Source organism: Plectrocnemia conspersa, unplaced genomic scaffold, assembly GCF_051122295.1.
Source record: "Plectrocnemia conspersa isolate PC_06_02 unplaced genomic scaffold, ASM5112229v1 ptg000007l, whole genome shotgun sequence".
Classification (NCBI taxonomy): domain Eukaryota; kingdom Metazoa; phylum Arthropoda; class Insecta; order Trichoptera; family Polycentropodidae; genus Plectrocnemia; species Plectrocnemia conspersa.
The window spans coordinates 7161786-7181701 of record NW_028277171.1 but is presented as its reverse complement, the minus strand read 5'-3'; the positions used below and the strand labels follow the sequence as shown (position 1 = coordinate 7181701).

Here is a 19916-nt window from a genome sequence, read left to right as displayed (position 1 = left end):
TTTGGGTGACTATCCGAAAACGAAAAAGTAAAATTGCAAAACGAATTTTGAGATCGGCGCAACGATAGGAATAGGTAGGTGAGAGAAAAAAACAGCGAATGGAAATGGACGACGATGAAATTAGTCTGCCTGTGACTTTGGGAAAATAGAATTGCTGTAAATAGCTTTAAAGTTCGATGGATTTTTCCAGGTACATTTAGTAAGTGATGAATTCGATATGTATTCTACGTCTAACCCTTTCCAAGTGATGGGTGACTTATGTATTTAGAGAATCAGCTAGAAGTATACTTAAAAAACGCTGTTTAGGTGACTCTCTGAAAACGAAAAAGCAAAATTGCAAAACGAATTTTGAGATCGGCCCAATGATAAGAATAGGTAGGTGATATAAAAAAATGGCCGGTGGGGATTGGCGACGATGAAATTTCGCTACATGCATCGTAAAAAATATAATTAAATTTGTAAAATGAATTTCATTTACCCGGTAAAATATGTAATAAAATACTACAATTAAGCACTTTATTGTCATGGGCATAATTAAGATCAAATAATATTATTACATACGAAAGAATTTTAATCCTGTATGTCCCAAGTTTACTTTCAAACTCACGATCAGATAAATTAAATAGAAGTTATTGTTATTACCACAATAATATAGTAAATATATAATAATATTATAAAATAGATTGTAAATTAAATTGAAATTGTATCACACATATAACTACTCTACGCTTCTAGGAATTCACCCTACGTGATACCAAGATGCTTTTGTTTCAGCTCAATTTACCACACTATATACAAACATTGTACATCCACTCTGCGCGAATTAGGTATTTGGATTCGCGAAACGGCACAGTGAGAAAAGAATGACAAGTGGAATTAATGACTTATTCATGACGCTGCCTTTAGAAGAATTCAATTATCCCCAAGTTATTCACCATGTATTGAATATGGCGAGAGCAAGGGACGGACGTGAAGAAAATAAGGGATGTCGTTTTGAAGATATGTACCGACATCCATATTATAATACAAAATACAAAAAATAAGCGCGTTTCTAAAATTCGAGGCAATTTAAAAATAAATAACTTATTAAATTATACGCGCGTGATGCGAACACCAATTTACTTTACAGTTGTAAATATTTAATGTAGAAACGTAGAGGTACATAAAAAATGTGATGAATTTATGAATTAGAGGCGCATTCAAACGTAATTCAGACTCTCACGCTGAAAAGTATTACGTTTCATTTCATTTTAATTATGGACATTATGAAACGTTTTAACATCATTTTTTCAAAAAATTATGTTTTATATTAGAGAATAATAAGCAAGCAGGTCAAATTTCGACTTAGGTTGCCAAATAGTTATGACGAATTATCAATATGTCTTTTTATGCATATTTCATGTTTCAAACAATAAGAAGCTTTTAAACAATCTTCCTTGCATTCAGGCACTTCTAAAAATACTTTAATCGCTGATCCTTTATTGTGTTGTTAGCAAGTACTATTAAAATCAATAAGACTACTGTGTACAAAAACCTATTTGTCCCATTTATTATTTCACTTTCAAACATTTACCATATTGTCAAAAAAAAAATTAAAAATACAGGCAGCATATATTTCTTTTTTTGGAACAAAAAAACTAAAAAATCATCATTGACCGCTTCTGGATGTCTCCTAAATTTTTATACCAGTTGCCAATTTATTTCAACTAAATATATTCCCATACTACATTTTTTTAATTATTTACGATTTTTAGATAGTAGTGCATAGAAAATTGTAAATATGTTTGTTTAAAATGCGACATACATTTTTTAAAACAGATTTATGGGATTGAGATGTGATTTATCTATATAATCTTATTTTAATTATTGCACATCTAACATTTATTTTAGAATATCTCAATATATAATTCTACTCATGTTAAATTAACATGAGTAAAATTATATATTGTGATATAAGGTTAACATAAATTAAATTTTAGCTATAAATGTTCATGTAAATATTATAGAATAAGTAGATACGATAATACGTGAAAACGTAAATACTGCATAATATATTTTGACATTGCTAATCCTACGCCGATAGCACAGGGACGTAGTTTGGAGGGACAGATGGGGCATTTGCACCCTCTTGAATTAACAACTATGAATCTTAATGAAATGGTAATATTAAAAAAATTTAAATGACGTCACTAAAACTCTCGAATCTATCCCGAATTTATTTTGTAAAAATGCGATGTAAGAATGTTACTGTGAATGAGTATTTTTCATCAAGACAAAGAACATCTTTCACTGAGATGAATATTATGTATAAGGACGAGAGGCACAAGTCGAAGTTTAGCTACCCCCTGAAGGAAAGCGTTAAGCGGATACCGTAGAACGATTGCACCAAAGGTGGGATTTTTATTAAGTGTAAATTTAACACTTTGTTTTTATTGGCTGATACAGTATTTCTAAGTCTTACTATTATCGTTTAAAAATTTACAAAGAGCTCTTTGTGCTACATATTGCCTATTTAGAATAATGTTGAAAGTAATAAGAGATATATTTTAATAAATAAATAGATATCGAACATATTTTATGTATATTATTCAATCTGGAAATTAAATTGTAATACATTGTGTTTGCGATCTATACTTTTAGTTACATTCTAATACCATCGAAGCTGTTTTACCTCAAGGGATAAGGTAGTAATGGATATTTAATATGATTCCACCCTCACCCTATTTTTGTTGTATGAATTATGAATAAAATTGGCGATTACTACTTGAATGATTATTTATCATGGGACGAAAAATAAATATCTTATTCATAATATGTACCTTTGTAACTCTAAAATCACAAAGGGCATATGAAACAATTTTAGATAAACCCGGGATTTACTAAGGTTATTTTTAATGTATGATGTAAATATAAATATAATAACTTTGGATATACAGTAACATATGTATTATACAATATTACAAGTTAGACTTTGAAGTTTTGTTTTGAACCCGTAAACGTAATTTTATCACTATGTATCTGGGTCACGTAATTATATCTAAAAACATTTGCCTTAAAATATAATATTTATTATTTTTTGTCGTTACGTAATGTGTTTTATCATTGAAAATTTCGTGTTCTAAGTTAATTTGCGATAAAAACTTATAACAGTATATTGAATATATAGTCAATTTATAATATAAACTAAGTTATTAACTGTTATATACACGTATATTTATAGATATGAACAGGTGTAGGCAGTGGTTCTTAATAAATATGTGAAGAATTAGTGTGGATGTCTTTATCAATAATGTTTTTTACGTGTTACGAAATAAGCTCAATTAGGAAAGTAATACATTTTCATATAAGAGAAAAAGATACATTTCCGCTTGCGATGCAAACAAACTTCACATACGTTTTCACGTCATCATATCTCATGTTTTCCCGGATGCTTCTACATACATTCGCATTGACGAAGAAGTGACAGGATGCGCGAATGGCGAAGGGTGAAAACTTCCTGTCGCCGAAGGAAATTGAAAGTACGTGATTTTATTAAAGTTAAGTTTCCGCAAAATTGTGAACAAAAAGGCTCTATGTTGAATCCGTGCTGGGAATACTTTCGGCTGTGTTGTGAATAAATAACCCTTTAGCACGAAGCGAAAATTATTATATATGTGTAAGTGTTAGCCGTGAAGAACGGAATGGCAATTACAAGCAAACGCGGTTTGACGGCTAATATTACATGGTGGTGCACATTGGATTAGTGCATTTTTACGACACGCCAGCAGTTCTCGGAATAGGGAAAAAACATTTCTGTAGGGACCCTTAGTGAGTCTACTACATAGGTGGAAAACTGAATCGAGTAACATTATAGACATACTTCAGCACACATGTCACTTACACGACTCGACAATAGCTTGCCGAGCTCGTTATGTATGCTTTATATTTCTCACAGTTACTATTGTGATATTCAGTTACTAACTAAAATAAATAAAAATATTTTCAACGTTATTATTAATAATATTTAGTTTTAATGTATGAGATATTGAAATATTAAAGCTACTATTACATAAATAGCAATTCTTTTCAATGCAGATATAAATATTAGATACTATCACGTTTCACTAATTATGGTTGTTATTTAATTGCAACAGTGAGATATTATATTTGATTCACGGATATTTCGATCTAAATATGTAAGTGTAATGTATGTATATATATGTTATATTATAATAAAAATATTATTGGAAAAAAAACAATAATTCCGCTATTTTAGTTATAAGTATAGCTAAATGTTAAGACTGGGGAATTGTATTGCGATATATTGAACAATTTACAATACTTATAAAATCAGGAATTAATTAACGTAATAACGAAAAGCTCAGGATTGATTTTATCATAAGCATTTAGAATGGTCTCTGCACGAATTTTAAACGTTCGAGGTTTGTATATAACTACTGAAAAAACTTTGTTAAATTTATTGAATATTATTGAGTGAACATATAATTTGTATTTGTAATGGTACACGTTGAAGAATGACACGCCATAACATCAATTATGCATCGCTCACGGGAGTCCTTTACAAAATGATTCCAGCTTAACTTTTTAAATGTATCTCAATGTAAAACACATTTATAATGATAATAAAAAATTACAATGAAAGAGAAAATATTTATCATATAATATATAATAAATATTTATAAAAATATCCCCCACTTTTTAAATTGTATGTATATTTATTTTTTAAATTAAATAAAAAGTAAGTGAAAATCAGCATAATAGACGAGTGGAATAGGTCGCTGACTATTGACCTCAAATACCTGGTTTTTTAAATTTCTATCTCATCCAGAAGATCAGAATGACTGATTATAATATAACTATAATTACAATCAATCATTACAGATAAGATTTATCTAGATTTTATTAATTTCATGGATTAATATTGGGATGATAAATTAAAATCGAGCAGGGTCATAAAAAATAAATATTGAATATTATTTAATAACAAGCATTTTATCTCATAGAGAATGACTTATGTTTAACCAATGCAATTTTTAATTTGCATACCCGCAACTGGCTCAGATTAAATTTTAATAAGGATATGATAATGTTTCTAAGCAAAAATAAAAAAATTGACAAAACTAATGAACTGACATATTTAATAAATAAGTTATTCTATAACAATAATCATCATATCATGTTTTCAGAAATTACTCACAAAACAATTGTGGAAACAATATATACTTATATTTAAAGATTCCCTAAAGAACATGTCATAATAAGCTACAAATTTTAGAACCAGTTGAAAATCCACCTATTGAATTAATTTCAGTCTATTCATACAGAACCGTTGGATTTTATAAATGCAATTTAGTTTAACTCATATATAAATTAAAGTCTATAAAAAATAAATTTGACAATTTCAATATTAGATTTTTAGTTAAAATAATAAAGTCAAGATTGCAATGCGCAAAATTAAAATAATATACGTTTTATATGATTTTTTTTATTTAATTTTGAGTAAACCATTGAACCAACAAAAAATAAATAAAAGTTTAAGGGTTTTTTTACTGTGTAATTTGTGATAAAGGGACTCTTATACCCTTCATGTATTTTACCCTAATAAGATGTAAATTGAAACCACACTGCATAAAAACTGTCCATTTTAAAAGTACTCTTATAGTTATATTCTTATCTTACAAAAGTAATTATTTTTACAAAGTATAAAAAATTTAAGCATTAGCACATCTTTAAGAGTTTAATGCAAGGTTACTTTCTTTCTAAGAGTTATATATTAAAAATAAAATTATAACGAAGTCACGTTTTTATTGTAAAATAAGTGTTTTATAAATGGTATAAAACACACATTGGTTACATCTTATTTACGTGTAACTTTGTGATTTTAAATAATTTCACTAACATTCATTGACTTCCAAAAGTTAATTAAATATGAAATGACTATCATGTTAAGTAATATGACTACGGTTCTACTTAAGAAGTAAAAGTTTATTGTTATACTAATTATTAAATACTCGAGACCGCGTAAAATTCCAGCTAGCAATTTTATTTGTTTTGTATACAAACAATATCTCTAAATTAAAAAAAATAACGTTGGTTTTTGTACGCCGGTGATACAGATTTTATAAAAAGTGCCTACAGTCTAAAATTAATCGTAAATTAATTATGAAAATTTTTTGAAAAGAGAAAAAAATATGGCAATAAAATTGAATATTAATTAACGCAACTAATATTATAATATAATTAAGAAGAATATGAAAGATCAAGCAAATATTGTTATTAAGAAACATATTAAATACGTTAAAATAAAATAAAACATCTTTGCGTAAATCTAATTATATTAAAAAAATCGCTATTTTGTTGATTGAAATTTAACCCGGAAATAACACCAATGTTAATAAAAATTAGTAATGCCAGGAAAAAAGGCAGTTTTCACTTCGCTTATGGTGTACAATGAAATGCAAAGTAGACCTTTCATTAAAATACAAAGCAAAGTGAGATCAATGAAAAAAAGCATAAAATTAAATATGAAACTACATATTCAAAGCACAAATTATCAAATAGGTATGTTAATTATTTTGCCATCTTTGAGTTGGCTTTTAATATATGCATTGAAATCTTTAAAAATATCTAAATAAAGTTTCGAGTTATCGCTTTACAATATATGATAGATACCGAAATCTAGTGTGTCTAAAATATTGTTTCTGATACTCGTAACAGCGCAACATATGCAGATCGAAGGGTTCGCGTCTTTATGTTTATACTGTCAACCCTTTTCCCAAAAAACAAAAACAAAACTCAGCCCTGCTTCTCTCTTTAGCATTTTTTTTATACAATCTGTTCTGCGAAACGAGCGGAATATACAAACGCTCGCGTTTTCGTCCCATATACATATTTTTGCTTCTCTCTAGCTTCAAATTACATATTCGCTTCGAATTTATTCGCCGTTAGTTCCATTGTGAAATTCTTTTTTCATTTTATTTCTCTTTTTCTCGCAGGACTCGCGCTCCCTTCGGGGTGTGTACTTAAGATAGTATCACGGCAAAATTGGACGTATTGTGTTAAAATAACCAGAATTTTTTCGTGTCATATCGGCTCACCCCATCGCGTCGGGGCCATCGCATTTCTCTCACTTTCCATTTTCTTTTGCACGTTCGAATTGAATAAGGGGTTGCGAAATGTAGGGTGGCGAAACGAAATGAGTGCCGAGATGTTGCCGGCTAACTCTTTGCGGCAATTTTTGCTTACAGAGACGAAATGAGAACTTTCACCTGTACTGCGAGTATCTTTTTATCTAGCAGCTTTAGAGGGTTACTGCTCCTGGCTTGCTCAAACATTAATTTATTATTTTATATAAATACACTCGAATGTTAAAGTATTACTGAAAATAATTAATTAACATGAAAAAATATCGCCAATATATACTAAATTTATTGCATAGCAAAAATTACATTGAGAAGTCATCGTAAATATTATATTGTAAACGTTTATTTTTTTTAATTGCATAACTATAAACTATTTAAAAAATATGTTTTATTTTATAATTAATAAATATTTAAAGATTGCGCCAAAAATAAAATATTTTTATTATCCATAAAATTCATTTTATAGATAAAATATCTCACATACTGCGAGGTAAAAATAAACGAAAAACAAGAAAAAGATTCCAATTTGTATACTTCATTCGTTTCACGAAGTAGATTGTTAAAAAAAATATGATGAAGAGAGCCGATGCGAGGGCTGAGTTCCATTATTTTACTTTTGTTATTACCTCTTGCATGCGGAGTATAGAGAGGTATTGTTACCATCAAATTATTTTAACATTTTTGAACACAATGCTAGCGAAAAACAATTTATAAAAATGTGAATATTTTTTTTTATTAGCATTCTTTTATATACAAAAAAACACTTATTTTTTCGTTTTATTAGATTTAGAGAGTCTCTGAATTTTCTTTGAATAACTATGAAGAATTTGCATTTTATTTTTCTTAGGCAACTTTATTCAGAATTAATCTTTGCATCGAAACAAATTTTATTTTAAAGGGAACCAAAAATTATTGGTTAATTTAAATTGTATCAAAGTCACTGATTCTTGTATAATATATAATGTATTACAATACTTTCAATATGTAAAAATATCTTACATATAAAGAAAAATACAAAACCAAAGAACACATTCGAATTTGTATATTCCTCTCGTTTTACGAAACAGATTGTCTAAAAAATATGATGAAGAGGGCTAAGGCGGGGGCTCAGTTCCGCTATTTTATTTTTGTTTCAGCGAAAGGGTTGACAATATAAACATAGAGATGGGAACCGTTCATCCTTCGATCTGTATGCGTCGTGTTGTTCGGCGAGCCGTGGGAAAATTTACAATGCCTACGCGGGATATAAACACACATACACACTATGGATATTTTATTTTTTCACTCGAAAGAAAAGCCCCGTTTCGCGAAAGGAAAAGCATGAAAATGAGGCGTGAAAACCCGTCCGCCGAGACTCGTTCGCGGCTTGTTTGTTATTCGCGATGTAAATCATCTTTATGATCCGCAAGTCTTGCGTAGCATATGCAGGAAATATTTATATGCGGGGTAGGAAAAGTTTCGTGAGCGATTAAAATGTCCGATGTGCGAATTTGCAAACGTTATTAGGTTACGCCGTGTGAATTGCGAGCAGAAAATGAGCTATGCGAATGCTGTGATTAGAACAAAACAACTTGTATTCTCTATGGATTCACTGAGATTTTAGCTGATGAGATATAAACAATTTCATTCACTAAAGATAATAATTGCTTCTTATTAATATTCTATAAAATATATTGCTTTAATATTTTAAAGCAGCTGTAATGATTTCATGTTGCTAAATATCTTCCAAAAAAAAATATTTAATAGTTATAAGTACTAGGATTTGACTATAAACTTTAATTAACGTTTAAAAATACAATATTGTAAAATAAATATCATGTTTATATAATGTTTTATTAAACATTTCATTGTTCCTACGCTTTTACTTTAATCAAACCTAAATTAAAGCTTATTACGTAATAATTTTAATAATAATTTTTAGCTTATCTTAATTTTGATTAAATATATTATTTAATGTTCAATATAGCACAAAGGTTAAACAATCAATTCAACTGCAAATGATACATCTCAAAGATGCATTTAAATAGTCAAAGACCTTTCATTTGTAATAAAATTGACCTTAAGACTGACCGCCGAGGTTGAAATCGTGTTGATCTTTGTTAGCAAATCGAGTTGAACGATCTCGTCAACTCCAAGCACAAGTCTAAACTGCAAGAATATGACACGCTTAAGTACAAATTTTCTGGTCCACTATGCATTTCACTCACAACGCGTGTAATACGCGTTTAAAATAAATCACAACTGTGTATACATTTGTCACGAAATGGAAACCGAGAAATCACTTCGATTGGTCATGTTCAGACCCCTGGGCTTGATTTACGCAGATACACAAACGTAAGGGCAATGTATCAGGTGGGAGCGTAAACAGAAACCGTTGAAAGCCTTCACGAGCCATTACGCACGATTCATGCTCAAAGGGACCACCGTCCCAGAAATAATGCGAGGAGAAAAAAACGCTATGGAAAATAAGCAGAAGGTCACAGATCATTCGGCAGAAGAATTTCGCTTTAAACTGTTTCAGAAATGACCATATTATTTTTTATATATCGTGATTGCTTTGAGAACGTATTATAAAAAAATGCACGACCCGAGTGAAAGGAGTTACGTATGACATTGACTCTGATGAAGTCGACCCCGGTGGCCTTTTGTGAGTGTATCCGTTCGAAGACTACTGACGAAAGTGGTTTATGGATGCGCTAAACGACCCCAGACTCAGTTGTTAGAGATTTAGAAATTAAATGTTCAACCTAAGAGTGGGTGAAAGGCTCGGATGATTAACTTCTGACAGATAACAGTAGATAATTTGAATTGATTGCAGTTTATTAGTAGAGTACATATTATGAATTTGTTAAGCGTGATCGATACTCTGTTTATGAGTACACAAGGTACACGATAGTTAATATATAATGATATGAAAATACTGAATAATTCAAATTAATCTATTTATATTTATAAGTGAATAATATATGACATTAAGACACGAGGTGAAAGATTTTTAGAAATTGATATATGAAACACGCAGATCTGCGTGTAACGTGTGAATTTATAAGTAAATTAATACATATTTTTAATAGTGATTATAAACATAGTTTGCTAATCATATTTTTGGCTTATAAATTTAAAACAATATGTAGAAATAAAAGATTTTTTAAATACTATATTCATAGTAGATCTATATGAGTGATGATTCTATTCACAAAAGCAAAGACACACAATATCTGCTTTATAAACTGTTAGTTACTCTTAAAATAGTTTAATTATATGATAGATTAAATGTAAATTTAAAGCTAATATTAAAAAATATTACTACATACATTTTAACGTTTAACAAAACGTATAAAAAGGTTTTGTAGTATATAAATCTTAATTAAGCGTTAGCTACTATTATTATTCATAGTCATTACTTTTTTATTTATTGAGTTTTATATTACGAAAAGTAAAATCTACCGTTAAAACCATTACTTATAATATTAGGGTTGCTTATAGAGTTATTTATGATGAAAGCAGAATATTAGTAAATGTTATAAGATTTAACCTTCAAAATATTTTAACATAAGTATTCAAGTATATTTTTCTATCTTAATATTACTTTATTAAATATAAAAAATGAAACGTATAACATTAAATGTTATATACCAGATTTGAAAAAGAATCTTTTGCCATAAAATAATATGAGATTGTACACCTTCCGTCTTACGATCGTCATATCCTGGATTTTATGTCGATACGCCACGTGCCGCGATGCATTGAAACATCCCGAATTCTTCATATAATAGAATAACACAATGGAGAAAGTAAGAAAAAAATAACGCAAAATTTTAAAGGACAAAAAAACGTGATTCGAAGAGTTGTAAAAATGCATTGAATATCTTAGGAGGGAATAGCTATAATATAAACGCGGTACAATACAATATTCATAATGATATTCTTACCGTATTATACTAGAAGCTTTTGGCGTTTTCCACTCCGGATCATCAGCAAACTCTGTAAAGATAAGAAAGAGGAATATAAATAAGTTATTGTAAAACTTGCGCAGTCTGAAAAATCTCTGCACAGCTACGTATTAAATTACTGTGTTTCAATTGGGACGACTTGTAATGTAGAAGGTGTCTGTTGAGTGAATGAGTTTTTACGCCGTTTAAGTACAAATAAAAGGATGAGAGGCGGAGAGAAGTAAACGGCGTTACGTAAATTTGCATTTGGAAATGCATAGATAATACAATTTTTTCTCTTCACACTTTCCGCCTAAGTATGAGACGAAATTTGGAATGGCAAAGTACACACAAAACACACAATGTCTGAAAAGAAATCGACACATTTTTATCAGTGTGATGTGCACTTTCTCTCGTGTGTGATGATGAAATATTTTTTTATTATTATTTAATATGACGTATAAGATATGAAAATCGACTCTTGTGTATTTTTTTTCAATATGCACAACAAACAAGTATTATTCTTGATATCCGTTTGGGTAAACACTTATTAAGTCTATTAGAATATAAAAAATACGTATATTTTCATTTCTTGAATATGACATTAAGAAATGTGTACGCAGTAATAAGAAATGCTTTGGAATGAGACCGAATATGCTAGCGAAAAATGCTTGGTATTCAAGTTGGGTTTCGTGACTTCTGTGTAATCATTACATCAATGAACAATGTTTTATAAACTAAAAGGTATTTTCGATAATTGATCTAAGCTTATCATTAATACATTTTAAGTCGATCTGCATACTATGAGTAGTATTTCATATAAATATAAGGATATTATGTTGCTTAAATTTTTATTAAATATTTTTTAAATAAATAATTTACTATTGTATAACTTACAATAATATATTAAAAACTAAGAAAGTAACTTTTGTGTTAGTTTGAAGTATATGCAATAATACTGTGATTTTTAATACCCGTATTACCGGTATTGACATTATTTTAATTAATTGGTAATAAAAAAAGCGAAAAAATAATCCGAGTACCGCTCTCGTATTTCACCATGTTCAGTGATTAGCAAAAACCAAACATTCGAATACCCTGGCAGTTATCGTTTCGATTTATAAAATATTATAATTATATCATTATCCCATGAAATGCTAACTATGATCCAGCATATACATTATTTTACAAATTTCATAAAAAAATCTGACCCATGACAGTCATTCCTAACATAAAATCAAAAATTTAGAAGGTATAACATTTTTGAGATATTGCTAAATTTGCGAATTATTTTTCTGAAAAGAAAATGTTTTTAATTGTAAATAAATGTTGTGTGTATAGTGGGATTGCAAACGGATTGTACATTATGAAACTCCTGAATCTGGCCAAACAATAGCAGCAAGATTATATTGTGATCAGATGGATCGTTTGCACAAGAGAGTAATAAAAAAAGCTTGCACTTGTCAACAGAAGTGGAATAGTTCTACAACACATGCAGCAAAATCGACTCTCGATAAAATAAAAAAACTTGAAGGTTTCATCTCATATTATTTAGACCATGCTCACTTTGACTATTATTTATTTCCATCGATGCAACACTAAGCAAAGAAAATGAAATACAGATGCAGTGCGAAAGAGACTATTGGAAAATTTTGCATCATAACCTCTTACAGACTATACTAATGGTATTAAAATTAATGACGAGACATGGAAGAAGATTAAAAAAATATTTAAAATTAATAAAATAAAAATTTTAGTCATTTTTTCAATTTTATACTACCTAATACAATAAACAATTCAAGTATCTTATTAAAATTAAAATAATATTATGTTTACAATTTATAGTGACAGATGTTGTTTATATACCTATATGTAGCTCAGTAATCAAAAACTGGCATTCCCACAAAATTTATACTTTTTTATTATTATTTATAAATATCTCGAAACTGGCAATCTCGCCTGTGTACGTCTCTGGAAAAGCGGGTCAAAATTTATGTTATTGCCCGCAAAACGACGCGAACCAAAACGGGGGAGGTAATTACATCTGGACGGGTGATTAATGCTGGCGAGCTTTTCTGCGTGATGTTACGTTTACGTGTCCGCGTCTCGTCTAACGGGTGCCTCTCATTTGGCGCGTGAAATAAGCGATTTAGGCTAATTCGAGCCGAAAAGCCACTCGGAACCGAAGTGATAAATGCTTTTTTTTACCATCAAGTTTTCATATTTTTTCACTTTGAAACACTCTAGTTTTAGCATATTGAGGATGCTTGAAATTTTTTAAAAAATATGGAAATACACTTACAATCAGTAAGAACGCGTTTTACCTATTCATGCGATTCCTAAAATGTTTACTGATAGACCTCGTTTGAGATGCTTTTATTATGCTTTGACCTTATTTTTATTTAGTGTCAGGACGCCGCTGTTGTCGTCGGCGTATCAATACTCATTATAATTGGATAACACACGCTGAAGTCAGTTTCTGGTGTAAGGCGTGAGGTTGCAAGTCGAAAGCCGGATATCAGATGACTCTTGTAGTCGATCGATGTGGGATTATGTTTGTAATTAGCAATGTGATTTAAGCTTTCTTATTTTTTATTAATCGCGCCGTGCCAAATAAAATCTAAGATGACTATGAATGTATTTGTTTTGCGAACATATTCGTGATACTTTAAAAGCAATTTTTGCGTCGTGAGTTGTAGTCAACTGATGGTTTTTATAACATTAAGATACTCTCAAAGAAGCCAGCTAAAAATTCAATTCACAATACAATCAAATAAATTTACTAGATTTATTTGTATCTACTGGATTATAGCTAATAAAAAAGTAAAATTATGTTTAAGGTGAAAAGTAACGATTATTCAAAGCGTCACAGAGTTAAAAAATATTTTTTTTTGAGATCTCTAGATTACAATTTGCTTTTATATTATCTCTAAGATATGAAATTCTCTCGAAAAACAAACCTCCCAGGCGGGATTATCGTCTGTTCACGATTTTCAAAAGGTGACCCACGACCGACCCGTTACGGCGCTCGCGGCTTATTGTTTTGCGGCCGTAATTTTGCCGGAGGTCTCTAAAATTGTGTATGCAAAACTGGGTATCATAACTGGCAATTTGTCCAGACTCTCGACCGCCACTTGAACTTCGAACAATGCCGAGGATCAGAGGTCTGCCGCGGCGAAAGCTCCGGAAGATGTTCGAGCTTTTTGTGCGACGAGCTTTCGAAATCTACGAAAGCCTGATTTATAATGTGCGTTCTGGGCTGCAAGTCGTCTGAATAATTGGCAAGTGCCTTTTGGGTAAGTCCTGTCTATTAGTTGGACCCGTGGGGGCATTTTTGGCTCGAACGATTAATTCGTGGGAGCTCAGGGGTCCTTTCGCGGCCTTGATCAAATTGCGGGTAATAATGAAAGATTTTCAATTCGCCGAAGGGATATTTACACGAAAGGTCTAATTGAATTTTACTCTCGATACGCAATTAAGTAAAAAGGTAAAACATAATTAAATAATAATTTAAAAAGAATTACAAATTAATATCGCTTTCTTGTGCGTTGATGTATTATATTATGAAAACCGTTTTGTATGCATAAAATACATATAAAGGGCTATATAAAATTTCCAAGAAATAATTCAGTTTTCTTACAAACTCAAACAATTTATAAGAAACCTTATTCAGTTATTGTTGTATATCGAAAATATGTTTACATGGCAAAATACAAACAAATATCCTGTTTCATGTTTTTCTAAAGTAAGAAATGTATTATAAGCATATATAATAAAATTAAAATAGTTTATTATATCATATATACATTTTTGTTTAATATATTAAAACAACCTTTTTTTTATATTTTACAGTTACATTAAATTTTATCTTTAGTGAAAAGTTTATATATATATAAAATTTTCAACATACACAATACTATATTATAATAAAAATCCCATTAAATAAAAAGCGAGAGAGTAAAGTCGGCAAAATAAATTTGCATTTTTTACTACAAAAATAAAATTAATAATACTATAATTTCAGCTCTATAAAAAAATATTTTTTATACATGAAAGTAGAAAAATACAATTATTAATTTGTTTATTTTGTAAATTTAGCAATTTATTTAAAACATGGTTGAAATTAATAATCATAATCATAAAAAATGCAAAATAAAATAAAATTAATAGATTTCTCGATTTTTCTATTTAATTGGACAGAATATTAGGATGATTAACTGTTTAAAGTGCATATGAAACAATACATGTATATATATATATATATTAAGACATACTAAAATGTAAGATGTTTTATATATGAATTGAAAGGTCATGTACTAATATGGTTTAAATTTAATACATAGAAAAATGACTATGTAGTACTATAGGGATCTACACCTGAGTTTGGTCCATTGCTGTTTGTGTAGTATATATGCTATTGTGGATAACGTAAAAAGGGTAAAATTCATGATATATGCACGAGTTTAAAATTGGAGCAAAAGTGACTAATAATTAAAGAGAAAAAATTATTTCAAATTTTCTATATGTAAAACTAAAATGAAAAAAATAATAAATAATAAAAAACGTTAAAGTAATGATCAATGAGTATAAAATAAAATTAAATAATATAAATATGTATTGATTATATATTGAAATTTAAAAATCACTTTTAATATATACAATATTATAAAAAAATAAAAAAGCTAAAAATATAAATTTAGATACTCATTAATTAAATATGCAAAAAATATATAGCACGATTAAAACGATTTTTATTAAAAGTGGAAGAGTTTAAAATACATAAATATTACAAAACAAGACTATAAAATGTAATATAATAATCCGGTAAATTTATGTTTTCATGTAGCAATATTTGACGTAAGAAAATTAAAATAAAACCCCACAATCAATTGAATTATTAAAATAAACCCTTTGTGCTATACCAGAAACATAATATTATTGAGTGTTCTAAAAATACTAATTGGTTATCGCATGTTCATTTTTTATATATAAATTCGCGTGATAGCAAAGTATTGATTCATATCAAATTAATTATTAAGAGATAATGAAACTAATTTTTTTTCATATAACAATTAAATTATACTTGTAGGAATTAGTGATCCATTAAAATTTTATTAAAAAACAGAAACATAGTTTGATTTAATTTAAATTACTTTTTTGAGTGCCATGAAAAATATTAAATTAAAGTATTTTTTACGCATATTAAATTCAAGCTTTTTAATAAATATTTGTATGAAACATTATTTCAAAATTTTTGTATGCGATGGAAAATGTTATTTTTTGTACAATATCAGTAGCGATTAATATCGCATTCTGCATGGAAAGTCTGAAATTTCAATTTCCCGCTCGCTTTGAATATTTTATTTGCGCAATCAGATATCTATCGTTTGGTGAGTGTATTCATTTCGATATGAACATACATTTGTATATGCGTATAGATTTTTTTATGCAACGAAATTGAATAAAAAAATACTACTCGAGGAGCATTGAATTATTTTGTTGTTGTTTTATCCAATTTGCGGAAGATTAAAATTTAGTTCGAGGAAAATTTCGCCCTTTTCCAAAATTAAACCCACACTTTATAACTGAGTTTGTGTGTAATTTAGTAATCTCGTTTGTGTCCACTTAAAAACTGCTGACTCCGGAAGGAAATTATTCGGTTTACACCCCCGAGCCGAAAAATCAAATTGAAAACTTTTTTGCCAGCGGGATGAAAAGTTTATTTTAAAAAAATCATATAAATTTTAAAACCTACAAAAACGACTTAGAATCCAGCCGTGAATAATGTATCTTTTCGCATTGTTTCCCTCGGCAAAACACACATACACGTGTTCAAGGATGAACAATGAAAAATTAGTAGCATATTTTTTCACGTGTCCTTTTTTTGCAGCGCCAAAGAAAAAATGTAATGTCCCAGAAAGCTTGGATTTACGACACACTGAACAGATTCATGTTCTTGTGATTTTTCACGTCTACGTATACATATGTATAGTAAAAAATATATACACAATAAAAATCTTATTACGAAAAATTGTTTAACAGCGCGAACACGCCAACAAAGCATTTTAATATTTTATATTCTAGAATTGTGCATAATATTACATAATTTGTGTGAAATATTAACTTTAAATGCGCTTGTAATAAAAACGCTAAAAAGGTCAATTTAAAAAAATAAAATAACAAATTGTCACACATTCTTTACTAAATGTTAATTAAAAAAATACATTATGCATATAAATTAAATACATATTAATACTATCGAATTATTTAACAGTGTTTTGTATTAAATCACGATTATAAATGTCGTCGTATTTTGTTAAGCTAAGGTATGCTATTTATATTATTATATACGATAAAATTTTAGTTCAGCTTCATTCTTGTGAAACGAAGCGAAGTAGAAGCTATTGAAAAGTTTTCACGAAAAATAAATTCCTCTGAAACTTCTCGATGCAATGTTACTTTGTCAATTTAAACTTTGTCAATGCACTTTATTTCGCATAACTAAAATTTAAAAAAAGAAAATGCGTCTTATTTTATCTACATTTTTTAATTGACTATGCAAAGTAAACTAGATAGTAAAAACATTTTTTGTGCGCCCTAAATAATACAAAAAATCATATTTCTGTAAAAATACGAGTTTAATGTGCAAAAAAATTAAGTACGACACTAACGACTACGTCGTTATAACGATCGTTGAAAACGGCTTGTAATTTGATATATAATAGCATCGAATCGTCATTAAAAATATGTATATTATGTTTATTGACATAATAAAGAATCTACATATTTAAATAACGTTATTATTTTTATAAATACAATTGATAATTTTATTATATACATTTTTATTAATATGAACAATTTATATTTTTGTATTCTTTCCCTGCATTTTTACATTATTCACAACACAGTAGCGCGTGTAGGATTTTTAAAATGCAAGCAACACACACCTTTTGCATGTTTATTTTAATATACAGGGTGGTTAACAAGCTTTTTTTTATAAATTTAAAAATTAATTCGAAAAAAAATAAAAATGAACAGACTATTCGATGAGCGTTTAGAGGGAAGCCTTTATTTATTAGTTACCATTCGGTCGGAAAATTAAATGATATAGAAAAATCCAAGAATGATAAAATTCAATATTTATTTAAGGTATTGAAGAAAAAGTCTTATTTTTTTATAAATTTTGCAAGAAATCTGACAAATTTTATAATATACATGAATTATAGCTAGAATATTTTAATAAAGAATAAGGCTCTGATTTATTGTATGAAAATTTGAGATAAAAAAATTACAGATAAAACAATAATAGGTATTCGGAAAATTCTTCAGTTTAAAATTTACAGTAATTGCCTATTTTGTGTGACAATAAAATAAGATTTATATGTTACAGTGAATGTGTATTACTAGTGAAAATATATTTTTAATAGAATTTCAATGAAATCATGTCAAAATACATTCTACAAGGAAAAATTTCACTGACACGTACTTGTGAAATTATATGCTGCTCACTGAACTTTTATTTGATAGGCGTAAAACGTGTAAAAATGGCTAAGTAAGTGGTTTTTAACTGACAGCTTATTAAGTTTTGTACGCTACCAACGAATTTCGTTATAAAAAAAGCTGTAGAGAAACACATTACCTGCTAAAGTCAAAATTTTATAAACGTACGTGCATCGGATCATCCGCACGGTTAATAAACACAGCATCAATGATGTTGCCCGGTGAAAATTGAAATAAATTGGAATGGATAGTGAAATGAAAATTTTTCTTCACTGAAGAACTGTAGCAGTTGTAAAACGAACATTTGCTGTTAATATCAAAGATATCCTAAACAATTTGGATTTGAAAAGAAAATGGACGTTTTGCTATTTCCAAAATAAGATTATATTTTTTAGTAAAAATATATATTTATCAATAAAAAGATATTGAAATATAAAATTACTAAAACAGCTATATTTATACTAGACAAATATACCTTCATTGAAAAATACAGATTCACTGTAACATATACAATGAAGACAAATATCGAACGTTATTTAAAAATTAAAATAATCAACTTTAATTAATCTAGATAAAGATATAATTTATCACATTCCAAAATAACGAATTTTTTGGGATATAAAAGATATTATTAGTAATATAAAAGCCTGTTAAAAAAACTAAGAGGCCTAAAAATTTTATCTGAAAAATTTAGATATGATTTTTATTAAGGCAAGTACTGTAATAAAATACAAAATTAATTATATAAAAATTATTAGATGCAATAATAAGTGATTTTGTAAATATAAATATAATAAATAGCTAAGTTAATATTCTTAAGGCGCAACTAATATAATTTTAATAATTTAGAAAAATAAGTTTGTACCTTTAAATAATATAGAAAACTTTAATGAATTAAAATTGTTTACGTATCGTAACAAAAAAATGCATTGTCTACGATTAAACCTATGTACCTTTATATTTTTTAATTCAATAAATAAGTTTCTATTTTAGTATATATTATATGTATATATTCTGACGAATAAAGTACAATCCTAGATATGTAGCTTATTGATTTTTTTTTCGAATATAATTTTTTTTAAATACATTCCTTTTTATTAGGTGAAAAATAATGTCAAGATAACACTAGTTTGAGTGAGTGATTTAGAAAACCATATGGTATAAGAATCACAATGTGTTTGGCGCACCCAGTACATACAACTGTCTTTACTCCACATTTCGCCAACAATAACGGAAGGAATCCCCGGAGAGGCAGCTTCTCCTTATATGCAGATGTCTCGAAATATTTTATTGCGGTTCTACACAAGTGAGCCAATGGCAAGCCGCAGTGATGGTAATAAAA

At 28.5% G+C, this 19916-nt stretch overlaps 1 protein-coding gene across 2 annotated transcripts in view; it reads right to left on the bottom strand.

Annotated features, from left to right (window-relative positions):
• Pgant9 (polypeptide N-acetylgalactosaminyltransferase 9) overlaps nucleotides 1–19916 on the bottom strand; it is a 205282-nt gene that overhangs the window by 87445 nt on the left and 97921 nt on the right. For both annotated transcript variants that reach the window (XM_088188849.1, XM_088188850.1), the window contains exon 4: nucleotides 11075–11126. The gene's annotated coding sequence lies outside the window, so the exon portion shown is untranslated. The remainder of the gene's footprint in view (nucleotides 1–11074; nucleotides 11127–19916) is intronic.